This window comes from Schistocerca serialis, chromosome 3 (genome assembly GCF_023864345.2).
Source record: "Schistocerca serialis cubense isolate TAMUIC-IGC-003099 chromosome 3, iqSchSeri2.2, whole genome shotgun sequence".
NCBI lineage: Eukaryota > Metazoa > Arthropoda > Insecta > Orthoptera > Acrididae > Schistocerca > Schistocerca serialis.
Window position 1 is genome coordinate 294,636,981 of NC_064640.1, and position 14,158 is coordinate 294,651,138.

The following is a 14,158-nucleotide window of genomic DNA, read 5'->3' on the forward strand; positions in this document are numbered from 1 at the left end:
ACTCTGTAAACAGGACATCTGTCAAGCAAATGTATACACGGGGATTGCAGTGCCTCACAAAGTCCTATCGGTAACTTAGGATCATCTTAGTTATGAAACTGAAGTCTTGATTTTATACCCAAGATGCAACAGGGGAATGGAGTACATCACATAAATCTTCGTTCGTTTAGAGGAATGTGTCACTTTTCATCACATATGAGATAGAAGTCCTCTGATGACTGCGAGGTTTGCTGTCAATGATCGCAAGTAGACACTGTGAAACATCCCCTTAGAAAAATTCATGAATGATTGTGCTGATAAATCTCTTACATTATTTGATTTTCAAACAGCTGAGCAGAACAGAACGTACTCAGACATTTCGCTCTTTACCTATTCTAATCAACACTAAACTGACACACAATATTTATTTGCGCAACGCAGTCTGACTTTCAAAAATCCCTACAAAAGAATGGCCCTGACTAACAATAACCTATATCTTTCATGAATCACTTACCTCACAAAAATCTTCGTTACTCAAACTACTTCAATACAGCGTGCGCCAATACTGCCAGCTGAATAATAGATTCTAACTACTGAAGGCACTAACTACTGATAGGCGTAGTTAGCAAATGAAAGATTTTTATAGAAAACAAACAACGTATTTACCTTAATAGTGTTCAAAAGTCATAATATATATATATATATATATATATATATATATATATATATATATATATATTATAGTGTTCAAAAGTCATTATATATACATATATATATGTATAAAATGACTTTTGAACATTATATATATATAATGACTTTTGAACACTATTAAGGTATATATATATATATATATATATATATATATATATATATATATATATATATATATATATATATACAGGGTGTTTCAAAAATGACCGGTATATTTGAAACGGCAATAAAAACTAAACGAGCAGCGATAGAAATCCATCGTTTGTTGCAATATGCTTGGGACAACAGCACATTTTCAGGCAGACAAACTTTCGAAATTACAGTAGTTACAATTTTCAACAACAGATGGCGCTGCAAGTGATGTGAAAGATATAGAAGACAACATAGTCTGTGGGTGCGCCATTCTGTACGTCGTCTTTCTGCTGTAAGCGTGCGCTGTTCACAACGTGCAAGTGTGCTGTAGACAACATGGTTTATTCCTTAGAACAGAGGATTTTTCTGGTGTTGGAATTCCACCGCCTAGAACACAGTGTTGTTGCAACAAGACGAAGTTTTCAACGGAGGTTTAATGTAACCAAAGGACCGAAAAGCGATACAATAAAGGATCTGTTTGATTAATTTCAACGGACTGGGAACGTGACGGATGAACGTGCTGGGAAGGTAGGGCGACCGCGTACGGCAACCACAGAGGGCAACGCCCAGCTAGTGCAGCAGGTGATCCAACAGCGGCCTCGCATTTCCGTTCGCCGTGTTGCAGCTGTGGTCAAAATGACGCCAACAGCCACGTATCGTCTCATGCGCCAGAGTTTACACCTCTATCCATACAAAGTTCAAACGCGGCAACCCCTCAGCGCCGCTACCATTGCTGCACGAGAGACATTCGCTAACGATATAGTGCACAGGATTGATGACGGCGATATGCATGTGGGCAGCATTTGGTTTACTGACGAAGCTTATTTTTACCTGGACGGCTTCGTCAATAAACAGAATTGGCGCATATGGGGAACCGAAAAGCCCCATGTTGCAGTCTCATCGTCCCTGCATCCTCAAAAAGTACTGGTCTGGGCCGCCATTTCTTCCAAAGGAATCATTGGCCCATTTTTCAGATCCGAAACGATTACTGCATCACGCTATCTGGACATTCTTCGTGAATTTGTGGCGGTACAAACTGCCTTAGACGACACTGCAAACACCTCGTGGTTTATGCAGGATGGTGCCCGGCCACATCGCACGGCCGACGTCTTTAATTTCCTGAATGAATATTTCGATGATCGTGTGATTGCTTTGGGCTATCCGAAACATACAGAAGGCGGCGTGGATTGGCCTCCCTATTCGCCAGACATGAACCCCTGTGACTTCTTTCTGTGGGGACACTTGAAAGACCAGGTGTACCACCAGAATCCAGAAACAATTGAACAGCTGAAGCAGTACATCTCATCTGCATGTGAAGCCATTCCGCCAGACACGTTGTCAAAGGTTTCGGGTAATTTCATTCAGAGACTACGCCATATTATTGCTACACATGGTGGATATGTGGAAAATATCGTACTATAGAGTTTCCCAGACCGCAGCGCCATCTGTTGTTGAAAATTGTAACTACTGTAATTTCGAAAGTTTGTCTGCCTGAAAATGTACTGTCGTCCCAAGCATATTGCAACAAACGGTGTATTTCTATCGCTGCTCGTTTAGTTTTTATTGCCGTTTCAAATATACCGGTCATTTTTGAAACACCCTGTATATATACATATAATGACTTTTGTACACTATTAAGGTAAATACGTTGTTGGTTCTCTATCAAAATCTTTCATTTGCTAACTACGCCTATCAGTAGTTAGTGCCTTCAGTAGTTAGAATCTGTTATTCAGCTGGCAGTATTGGTGCACGCTGTATTGCAGTAGTTTGAGTAACGAAGATTTTTGTGAGGTAAGTGATTCATGAAAGGTATAGGTTATTGTTAGTCAGGACCATTCTTTTGTAGGGATTTTTGAAAGTCAGATTGCGTTGCGCAAATAAATATTGTGTGTCAGTTTAGTGTTGATTAGAATAGGTAAAGAGCGAAATGTCTGAGTACGTTCTGTTCTGCTCAGCTGTTTGAAAATCAAATAATGTAAGAGTTTTATCAGCACAGTCATTCATAAATTTTTCTAAGGGGATGTTTCACAGTGTCTACTTGCGATCATTGACAGCAAACCTCGCAGTCATATATATATATATATATATATATATATATATATATATATCAGTTCATGACATCCAGTCTTACAAATTTACTGTCTCTGGTGGACACATGTCCAGATCATCCGCTCTCAAAACTCCGCCAACTCTCTCACCACATCCACCACTGCTGGCGGCTCACCTCCAACTGCTGCTAACAGCCAACTGCCCAACACTACAATAGCAAATTCCAACAATGAAAACTAGCCACAGACTGCACACAGCACAAGTCAGTGATTTTCATATAGAGCGCTACATGGCGTTACCAACATAAAAACCTAAACAGCCTACTTGCATAGCCCCCATGCTCCCCACAAAAAATTTTACAAATTGTTTTGGGCCGTGGCCAATACAGATTTGAAAAAAATTTTCATAATTACAATAACAAAGTATCAAATGCACACACTTATTGATACAATGTTGGTCAAAAGCTAAAATTTTCTCACAGTCCATAAGACAGTCCTGATCATTCATCACAGTAAAATTGCAGTTTTTTTTTTCTCAAAGTCTGAGCAGTAAAAGAAAATGCACACGGAAGTAGTGGATTTCGATGCAGTCTTGAAGAAGTAGTGTTGTCCTTCCAACGGAAAGACAGTGCTGACTCTTGACATGCAGACAGGTAATGGGCCACAACCGAGCAAACCCACCTAAGAGTCAGTCGAAGATTTGAAGAATATTGGTAGGTAGGTCATCACAGAGCAGACCCACTGTAGTCCTGGTAGAGTGTATGGTATTGGTGAGCCACCAGAGGTGCAGACCCACTGCAGTCCTTGTAGAGACGGCCAGCAGCCGTCTGTTGCGACTGTGCAGGTGCACAATCACCATCGAAGAGTCTTGCGGACAATATATCCAATTTTGTGCACTCACAAAATTTTTTTTGAAATGTCCTTAGAACCAGCAATGCTGTTGACCAGTCCCTTGCTGAATTATTAACACCGTGCAAGCACTAACAGTCCCTTTTTTTCACATATTGTGCATATACTATGACCAACAGAAACGCGTGCACTGAAATGAAACTTAATTTGAGGATTAGGTGTCTATACAATTGTAAATTTACAACATAAGAATACAATTACAAAGGTACAAAATACATCATTAAAGAACATAATAGTACAGGTAACATTTTTAGTAACACAGGCTTTACAAAAGAATAGAAATAGACATATACATCAGTGTTACAGGAATTATGACATAAGTAAATATATAAAATAATGAGAATAGTTTTCGAAACACTAAATTTCACACATGAGCATTAAAACAGAACAGAATAAATAATGTCTAAACATCTTTAAAAGAAAATAACATATTATTAGAAAAATTCTACAACGTAACTCGTATCAATTAAACACATAAAGTCAGGAAAAACACAAATACGCAAGAGTACCGAAACACATAGCGGAATAACACAAAAGGAAAGGACAGGGTTTGTTTTCAGTGTAACATTTGGTACTGCAGTCCAACCCAAAACTTCATTCCATAGAACTTTCCTCTTATTTTAACAGTTGTTTCCACCAAAAAAATCCTATCCGAGCATGCTTCCTGTATTTATATGTTCACTTATTTCTTACCTCATTATTTATTTTCCATTATCTTACCTCATCATTTATTTCCAAAAAAATCCTACCTAAACCTGCCGTCCTTAAACCCTACTGTTTTGTTCATATCCTCTTTCTAAATAAATTTTTCTCATTGTACAATACTCATTTTTGCCCAAAAAGTTTTCATATAACTTCTCAATGCATTCTTTCCCTATTCTTCATAGTTAGTTTCTTATATAGTCTACCCTCTCTTAAGCTAACTTAAATCTACTGAGCTCGGATATATATACTAAGGGACAAGGCAATGCAGCAGTAGAAAACAATTTAACACAAACAGCAATGACAAAAAATACAAATTGGCAAAGCTCGCAGCAGTAAATCTAAATTAGCAAAGCAAATGCATTATTACAACTAATATAAGGCAATGTACAGCAAACAAGAAAAATAAATCAGTAGTAAAACTGGCTTAACAGAGTAATACAAAGTGAAATTCAGTAGCATTATGCCTGGCAAACAGCAGCAGCAAATGCAGTAACTTATATCTAAACATGACAAACCCACAAGCAGAAAAAATAGTAGACTAAAGACAACAATGCAGATAAGGGAAATGTCTGTTCACATCTTAATGTCTATGTCATTTAAGTGGTGCACCAAAACTTATTCTACAAAAGAAATTATCAAGTACTTGAAAAGAAAATTATGTATGCAGTTATTGTTATTAGCCCCATCTTATTGATCTTTCCTTTCCAAGTGTTCCTTTTTTGAAGAATGTGGATCATAAAATTATTATTTAACAGATCTGTTGACAGAAAGTGTTCACATTAGCAAATTCATTTAATTTTATTGTATAAAACCAATGCTGCAACACAGGTGTAAACCAGATATCATATGAAATAAGCAACTATGTAAAGCAAACCATAAAAACATCATTCAATAGCCATGTGGCATTTCATAAATCAGTAGAAATTCTCTCAACTCTCGTAGAAAGACACTTGTCATAATCAGGTGTGCAGATGTAAGAATATTTCCCATCAGTTCATAAGCATTTCAGTAAGTAGCACAAAGTACGCGCTCCACAATATAATCATATGTTTCCAAGTAATGAGCGTGTCGTATTTGCGATGATTTCTGTAAAGGAATGTCAATAGCGATGTTAATGGCCTCTTTTTTCTCCACCTAATGGCTTTTTCTCCAGGAAGGTGGCACAGCTCGGCGCCCACGACGCGTTACGTGAAGGTCACTTAACTTTCTTACCGAAATATTTACGACAGCAGTGACAGTATCATATAAAAAACTTTCACAGGTTGAGAATTTGCGTTACAGATGTGTAGAAACAAAATCCTATAAATATAACAATGTCCAAAAAATTTTCGCCGGCATTGTGATACATTCACGCATATACACACATTTCATAACTCTTAAAGTACGATTCTTGGTTTCCAACATCCTTTTTCACAAACCAGAGCCTCTAACTACTACTCATTACTCCATACTTTATTACACATATACATATTCGTCGACACTTCTTTAATATTTCATCATAATAAATATGTAGCATAATCAAATTACTCATATAGCATCAGCTTATTGATCATAAACATACCTCAACAGCATAATACACATCGTCGTCGTAATAATATCATAAAACCTCAACCAAATCTCAAAAACGTCGTAGCTTTCTGCAATAATTTCAAAACCTAAAAAAGGTTCTCTGCTCATTTTAATAGTGTCATCTACCTGAAACGTACTTTAAAAATCGTGATCCCATACCAAATACATCATTCAAATCTCTCATAGTATCACAATGGTTCCGAAAAATATATGAACAGTTCACAAAATACAGACAAAATACAATTTCATAAGTGTGAAGTTATCCAACTGTGTAATTGCGTAAACATCTGTCACTGACACAGTAAAAAAATGCTTGTTTCTCTGTTAAATAATCAGATATCTGTGTAATTCTGTGTTAGAGAAATATGGTACCGATGTGTAAAGTTGTATAAGCAAATACCATATTCATAGTATGAAGGCTTTCACGACCGGATGAGCAACTTAATGGCGTAGCAATGGGTAACCAATTGGGTCCTGCAGTAGCTAATTTCTACATGGAGAAATTTGAACAGTCAGCCTTGGAAAAAGCAGATAAGAAACCATCTCGCTGGTATCGGTATGTAGACGATACATTTGTGGTCTGGCCAATGGTAGAGAAGCCTTAGACGAATTTTTTGATTACCTTAATAATATAAATCCATGAATCCAGTTTACTATGGAGAGAGAAAATGATAACAAAATACCGTTTTTGGATGTTTTAGTTATGAGACAGACAGAGGGAAGATTGAAACAACAGATTTTTAGAAAAATAACGCACACAGACAGATACTTACATAAAAACTCTAAGCACCATCCACAACAAAAGAGAGGTGTGATTAAAAGTCTCGTTGATAGAGCCAGGCGGATTTGCACGCTGGAGTATCTAGACATCGAATTAAAACATCTGAAGCACGCTTTTGAGAAAAATGGCTACTCAAAGAAAGAAGTAAGCAGAATTCTGCACCCAAACAACAAAAAGCCTAAGGACAAGCCCGAAAAACGATGGAAGAATACAGTCTCTCTCCCTTTTATAAAGAAAGTAACGGATCAGATTGGAAAGATTTTAAGTAAACATGATATTAGACCTGTTTTTAGACCAACGAAGAAAATTTGTCATGTTCTCCGGTCTGTAAAAGATAAATGCGCTCCTCTATCACCCAGTGGCGTATATAAAATTCCGTGTACATGTGGTAAAGTTTATATTGGAACAACAAAAAGAAGCGTAAATACACTGTTAAAAGAACACAGAAGTCTTTGCCGATTAGGAAAAACAGATAAATCGGCTGTAGCAGAACACGCTTTTCAGTCAGGAAATCATCAAGTGAAGTTTTCCGAAACAAAAATTTTATCTACGACGACGAACTATTTCCCACGGCTTTGTAGAGAAGCAATTGAAATATATAAACATAGGGATAATTTTAATCGGAAAGAAGAGACCATGAAACTTAGTGATATTTGGACAGTAGCACTACAGAATTGCTAGACAGTTTTATCCGTGACGAGATTACGATCGATAGTTAAGTTTTATCTCTGACAAAGATTATCTCTGCATATGACGTGTAACTCTGGTCACGCCCACTTTCTACGATATATAAGTCGCTCTCAGACGTCTGACCCGTCAGTCGGCAAGACTCACCGGAGGAGAAACACCCCTCTGAAGATGTCCAGCGCAGCTCTGGACGAAACGTTAGGAGCTGAAGAGTTTCATGGACCACGACCTTACATCCCGGAAGGTTTACCAGAAGAAATACCATATTAGCTAGGGCTCCTAGCGCTCGCTAAACGTTTGGCACACAAAGTAGGCGTGTACCCCCTCAGGTGTTACAGATTACAGCAATGGAATGAAATGTATCACAGAAAACCTTTGTATCATTGTAATTCAAAAATCTTTAAAAATAAATGTTTTAAGTACAAAATTAATCACTCAAATACGTGTCCTTTAGCGCTAAATGTACGTCTTACTGTAAGATAATTCTGTGGAAATGTCGTAGTTATCGTCCTCCGAAAGCTAAGTTATGCAGAAGTCAATGTACTTACCTCATCATAAACAAAAGTGAAATGCTATGCGTATAGATATCGTAGTTATTACGTACATTACCGTGATCAAGAAAGTACTATACTGTAACGTATTGTTTTGCTACAAAAAAGGCTGTCTCATTGTAGCTAAACCACAAAAGTTACTACTAAAACATGTTTTACTTTCCAGAAGAATTCAGAAAAACTGTGCAGATATAAAACAGATACAGCATAAAAGCAACAATGTAAATTGTGTCATACATTAGTAGCGTCGTGATATAATCGTGTAGCTGTCAAAGAAACCAAATGCTAAGTCATCTTTAACCTCACAGAGAGTACGTCAAATAAAGAATGTCTTTTCAAGTAAACCAAAATGTTGCATTAAAATCTCGTTAGCAGTATATGTTCTAAGTATGTAAGCCTTATAGTCGTTACATAATCGTGCAACTAACAAGCAAGAATGTACACACACAATAACAGTGTCCTCTGTTCACTATAACAATGCATTTGTAATTACTTGTCTAAATAAGTTCCCTAGGTTCTTCACTGGATAGTTAACTTTAAAACATAGTTGCATGTTAACAGTTTCTAAGTGTGACAAAGAGTACTAGTAACGTGAAGTGAAAAATTTTGTAGCAAAGACTAAGTTAGAAAGCAGATTATCTCTCAATAAACGGTTTTACTTGTGAAATGTGGTGCAATCCTTTACTCCTCATAGTTCTCAGAGTTTCAACTTGAAGACAATTATCATGTGGTATACGTCGCTAAAGAATATTGGAATTTTTCTTAAGGTTAGCGTCTATGTTATTTTTCTCTGAGCCAGCCGACGCCAGTGGCTGCCTGCGGTGCGAGTCATTGTCTGTCTCTTTGTTGGCGTGCGTCGTTATTAGGATTAGGAGACCTAACTTCTACAAATTCACCTTGACGAGAAGGCCCTGCCCTGTTTGAATCTCGCCAGTTCTGATGAAATTCAGGTCTGTCATTATGATTATATCGTCTGTCGTCATGTCGGTAATTTTTGTAATTAATTTCTTGTCGGTCACGTGGTGGAGAACTTCTCCCTGAGTCGTAACTGCGCGGAGGACCGTTGTGTCTGAAGTTATTCTGTCTCCCTTGATAATAATTGTTTTGGTTCCCATATTGTCTGTTTCTCTGATTGCCTCTGTGATAGTCATTACCGTGGAGAAGTGATCTTTCCCTGTAATTATTACTACTCTGCCAACGGTTGTCATACGGGTGGTGTCTGTTTTGGTCACGATTTGCGTTGTAAGTATAGCCTTGTCGTGTCCAGTTATTATTTCTGTCATCGCGGAATTGTGACGGATGTGACCTGTAATTGTTGTGCTCCTGTTTTCGCGTTCCGCGATTGTCAGCGTCAATTTCCAATTCTTGTAACAGTCCCTGAAAAGCTTCAATGTCGTCTTTGCAACGTCCTGCCAAAATAATATGTCGTAAATGTAAGGCAATTTGATTCAGCAAATGCGGATGAGTTCTGAGGGGCTGCATGGGTTTGAAAGATACTGATTCTTATGTAACATGTCTTCGAAATATTTGACAAGACTGGAAAATTCAGATTGTTCGAAATGTTTCATCATTATGATGCTATGTTTTACTCGGTCTTGTGTAGCTTGAGACCGATATGCTGAGAGGAAGGCATGATAACATTCTCCTTCACTGTGACAATCGTGAATGACCGATCGCATTCTTACAGCTGGTTCATTCTCTAAGTAGCCACACATAAATTCTAACCTGTGCTCCAATGACAAATTGGGAGGAAAACAATGAGAGAATTGATGGAGCCATGCTTGTGGATGAATGTCATTGCCAGAATTCTTAAATGTTTTGAGTTTAGGTGTAGTAATGAACAGCTTACAGTCAAAATCATCATGTCAGCGAGTTGCATATCGGTCATTGTTACTTCGTTTCGGCGGTTCCATCTCAAAATTCGGTGTACCTTGCCAATTTCTTTTATAATTTCCGAAGTTCCCTGTGTTATTATTTTGTGGCTGTTCCGTATTTCTATGTCCCTCTTCCCGTATTGGAGCGCAAGTGTCCTCTGAAACATGTAATTCTTGTATTACCTGTGTCAACTGATCTTGCACTTCCTGGATTTCTCTTTTGTACTGTGTATTGATTTGATTTTAATTTTGTTTGAATTTTCTAATTTGTTCATACTCTTCTGTGTCAGTGAAAGCTACGGGTCTTGTCATTCAGATCATTCACCTTTGTAGATAAAGTTAGTGAACTGATCCGAAAGTTCGACTACTTTATCCGATAGTGAACTTATTTCCTTAGTGTGTTTTTCTGAGTCCGCAGCTCGCGGTCGTGCGGTAGTGTTCTCGCTTCCCATGCCCGGGTTCCCGGGTTGGATTCTTGGCGGGGTCAGGGATTTTCTCTGCCTCGTGATGACTGGATGTTGTGTGATGTCCTTAGGTTATTTAGGTTTAAGTAGTTCTAAGTTCTAGGGGACTGATGACCATAGATGTTAAGTCCCATAGTGCTCAGAGTTATTTGTTTTTCTCAACCAAGCTTCAGAGTGCCCATTTGTATTGAAATCATATCTACTGTGTCCTTTAACTTTTCCTGAGTTTTTGCAAGTTACGTAACCGAATCGGTAGATGCAGCTGAGTCGATTTTAGCTTGCAAAGTGTCGTGATTTTCATGAACAATAGTTTGCAGTTCCTTTATGGCTGCTTCGTGATTCTGTAATGCATTTTCATGACGCGAAAAATAGGTTGGAAATGCTCACAAATTTGTGTTTTTATGATTCGATTTTAAGTAACTCAGCAGTTAAACCTTCACGTGTTTGTTCAAGCGTGGTGTCTAACTTTTGAAGCTGTTGCTGTGACTGTTTTTGATTTTGTTCCATTGCGTCTAACTGTTGCTGTGTTTGTCTCTGCTGTTGTTCCATTGTGTCTAACTTTTGCTGTGTTTGTCTGTGTTTTGTTCCATTGTGTCTAACTTTTGAAGCTTTTGTCCCATTTGTTGCATTAATTGTAATAACAATGCACTGGTGTCTGAAACATGTTCCTCTGTTCTATTCGGCAGTGCATTTGAACCGGCAATATTCACATTTTGAAAAGCATAAAATGTGTCTTATTTGAGAAAACGATGAGGACGCAAAACCTGAATCTACACTATTTGCAAGATTGTGTCCTGTCATTTCGGATTCCTGAGGCGAGCTGTTGCCGACCGATCGATCGATAATGCTTCCCTGTTAACTAATTGTTTCACTGTCTACACCATTATTTGCTGCCCGCTCCCTTTCCCTATGCACAATTACCAAATTACTGCTTTGAATGTCTGTTAATTCATTACACAGTGGTGCTGATAAGCTACGCTCGTCATCACTATCATTTCTCAGTTTACTTTGGAGCCTAGTGTTACGTTTTTCACATGCCATAATTATCACGTATTTCACACGAAAACAAGAAAAGCACAATTTGAAGGGCAAAACTAAGAAAACACATTAGCTTAGCACTGAAAATAATATCTCATTTGGCCGGCCGCGGTGGCCGTGCGGTTCTAGCGCTGCAGTCCGAAACTGCGCGGCTGCTACGGTCGCAGGTTCGAATCCTGCCTCAGGCATGGATGTGTGTGACGTCCTTAGGTTAGTTAGGTTTAAGTAGTTCTAAGTTCTAGGGGACTGATGACCTAAGATGCTAAGTCCCATAGTGCTCAGAGCCATTTGAACCATTTTTGAATATCTCATTAATTGCAAGCGCAGCTGCGAAATACTTGGTGCAAAGATACATGCAAGCCACAACTGTTTTACTGAACAAGAATGAAATACTACAACTACAAAGGAAATTCTGTCTATAATTACATGCTAGCAATAAACAATAGCTACACTAATTACACAAAGTACAAGAAAAAATCAGAAGATTCCAGTGAGGTACCCTGGCAGGGTCGCCATATGAAACATCCCCTTAGAAAAATTTATGAATGACTGTGCTGATAAATCTCTTGCATTATTTGATTTTCAAACAGCTGAGCAGAACTGAACGTACTCAGACATTTCACTCTTTAGCTATTCTGATCAACACTAAACTGACACACTATATTTTTTTTGTGCAATGCAATCTGACTTTCAAAAATCCCTACAAAAGAATGGCCCTGACTAACAATAACCTATACCTTTCATGAATCACTTACCTCTTCGTTACTCAAACTACTGCAATACAGCATGCGCCAATACTGCCAGCTGAATAAAAGATTCTAACTACTGAAGGCACTAACTACTGATAGGTATAGTTAGCAAATGAAAGATTTTGATAGAGAACAAACAATGTATTTACCTTAATAGTGTTCAAAAGTCACAATATATATATCAGTTCATGACATCCAGTCTTACAAATTTACTGTCTCTGATGGATTCATGTCCAGATCATCCGCTCTCAAAACTCTGCCATCTCTCTCACCACGTCCACCACTGCTGGCGGCTCACCTCCAAATGCGCAATGCTGCGCGCTGTTAACAGCCAACTACCCAACGCTACAATAGCAAATTCCAACAATACAAACCAGCCACAGGCTGCACACAGCACAAGTCAGTGATTTTCATATAGAGCGCTACATGGCGTTACCAAGATAAAACTCTAAACAGCCTACTTACAACTGCTCTAAGACCCACACAGAACACGCAGTTATATACAAGTCAAACACGTTCTATGTCACACAACTGATGCATGCTGACAGAACATCGGGAAAAAATGACCAAATGACCTGCGGCAACTTCTCCTTCTCTCTCTTTCTAGAATGCATCATACCTCGTTATAATTCCATCTCAGCTTACCACTCCATCCACTCTATGTGATCCTTTAACGCAGATGCAACTCAGTTTAGAGGCAGATGGTTGTCTGTTTTTCCAGGAAAGCATGAAAGACAGCAGTCAACTCATGTGTATCACTATTACCTCAACAGACATACAGTAGGATGCTGCCTCGATGAAAAAAATGATGGTTTCCCTGTTTCCAGATGCTTCCATGTAAACTTTTTTCTCAAATTCCTATTGCTGTTACATACTCGTTCCCAAGTACAAGAATTCTTCTGCACCAACCAGAAGACACAAAAGTACATCCACAATTTCCCAACATTTCAGTGTATTTTCTCTCAGTTTATACGTATTTCCCGCAATTCTAGAGATTTTTTTATGTCGCTTCTACCCATGCGATCATGACATGATGTCTCTTCCCGTGTTCTAAAATTGCTTGTAAATGTAGTACAGCTGCCAACACTTAGTGCAAATACACTGATCAGGAGGCGTAGTATAGCACTGTAATTGATTGCATCCAGTCGCCTCCACCCCATATATTCCACATTTGCAGTGCGTTTGCTCTGTTTTCTGTATGTCTGTGAATATGCAAGTTTCGCGGATCCCATTATAATCACTAGGAACAATGCACCCTGCGCTATTCCGGGAAGCATTGGAACAGATTTTTATAGCATGACCTGTGATGTCAGTATAGCATTTAAAAACTTTCAGCTGCATCTGCGAGGGTGAGTCGCTTGGTAATTAGGTCTTCGTGGGACTGCAGTTAGAGAGGCATGCGCGTCCAGAGGGTGACTTTGCTCTTATTTCTGTAGAAATGTGACACCAGTATAACACTCGAAGAATTCTAACTGTATACCCGAAAATTACACAACTTTCACCTACTGGCTGTTTGCGTTCACTGATACATCGCAGTTGACGATAGTTCAAAAGCGTTTTTTATGTGCACTGAGTATTTGTGCACTGCATTATTTTCGACTGTTTAAGAGTTGTGAGCCTGTTTGCAGAGCCTTTTACATGCATTATTTGGACAATTTTCGAGTTGTTTTCGTCTCTGCACTGTACTGCATTATTTCGGTGATTTACGAGTAATTTGCAAGTCTGTGTGTTGTGTACTGCATTATTTCGGTAATTTACGAGTTGTTTGCGTGTCTGTGCATCAGCGTACTGCATTATTTCGATAATTTACAAGTACTAGTAGGCTATGTAGTGTGACCCCAAACACGTCAGGGAGAGTGTTTTGTATCAGTATAATAAATGAACTACATCATATCCATCTATAAATAAATTGTTCCAAAATAAATAAAGTACATTCCTTCCTCTCTCCAGTCTCTGAGTCA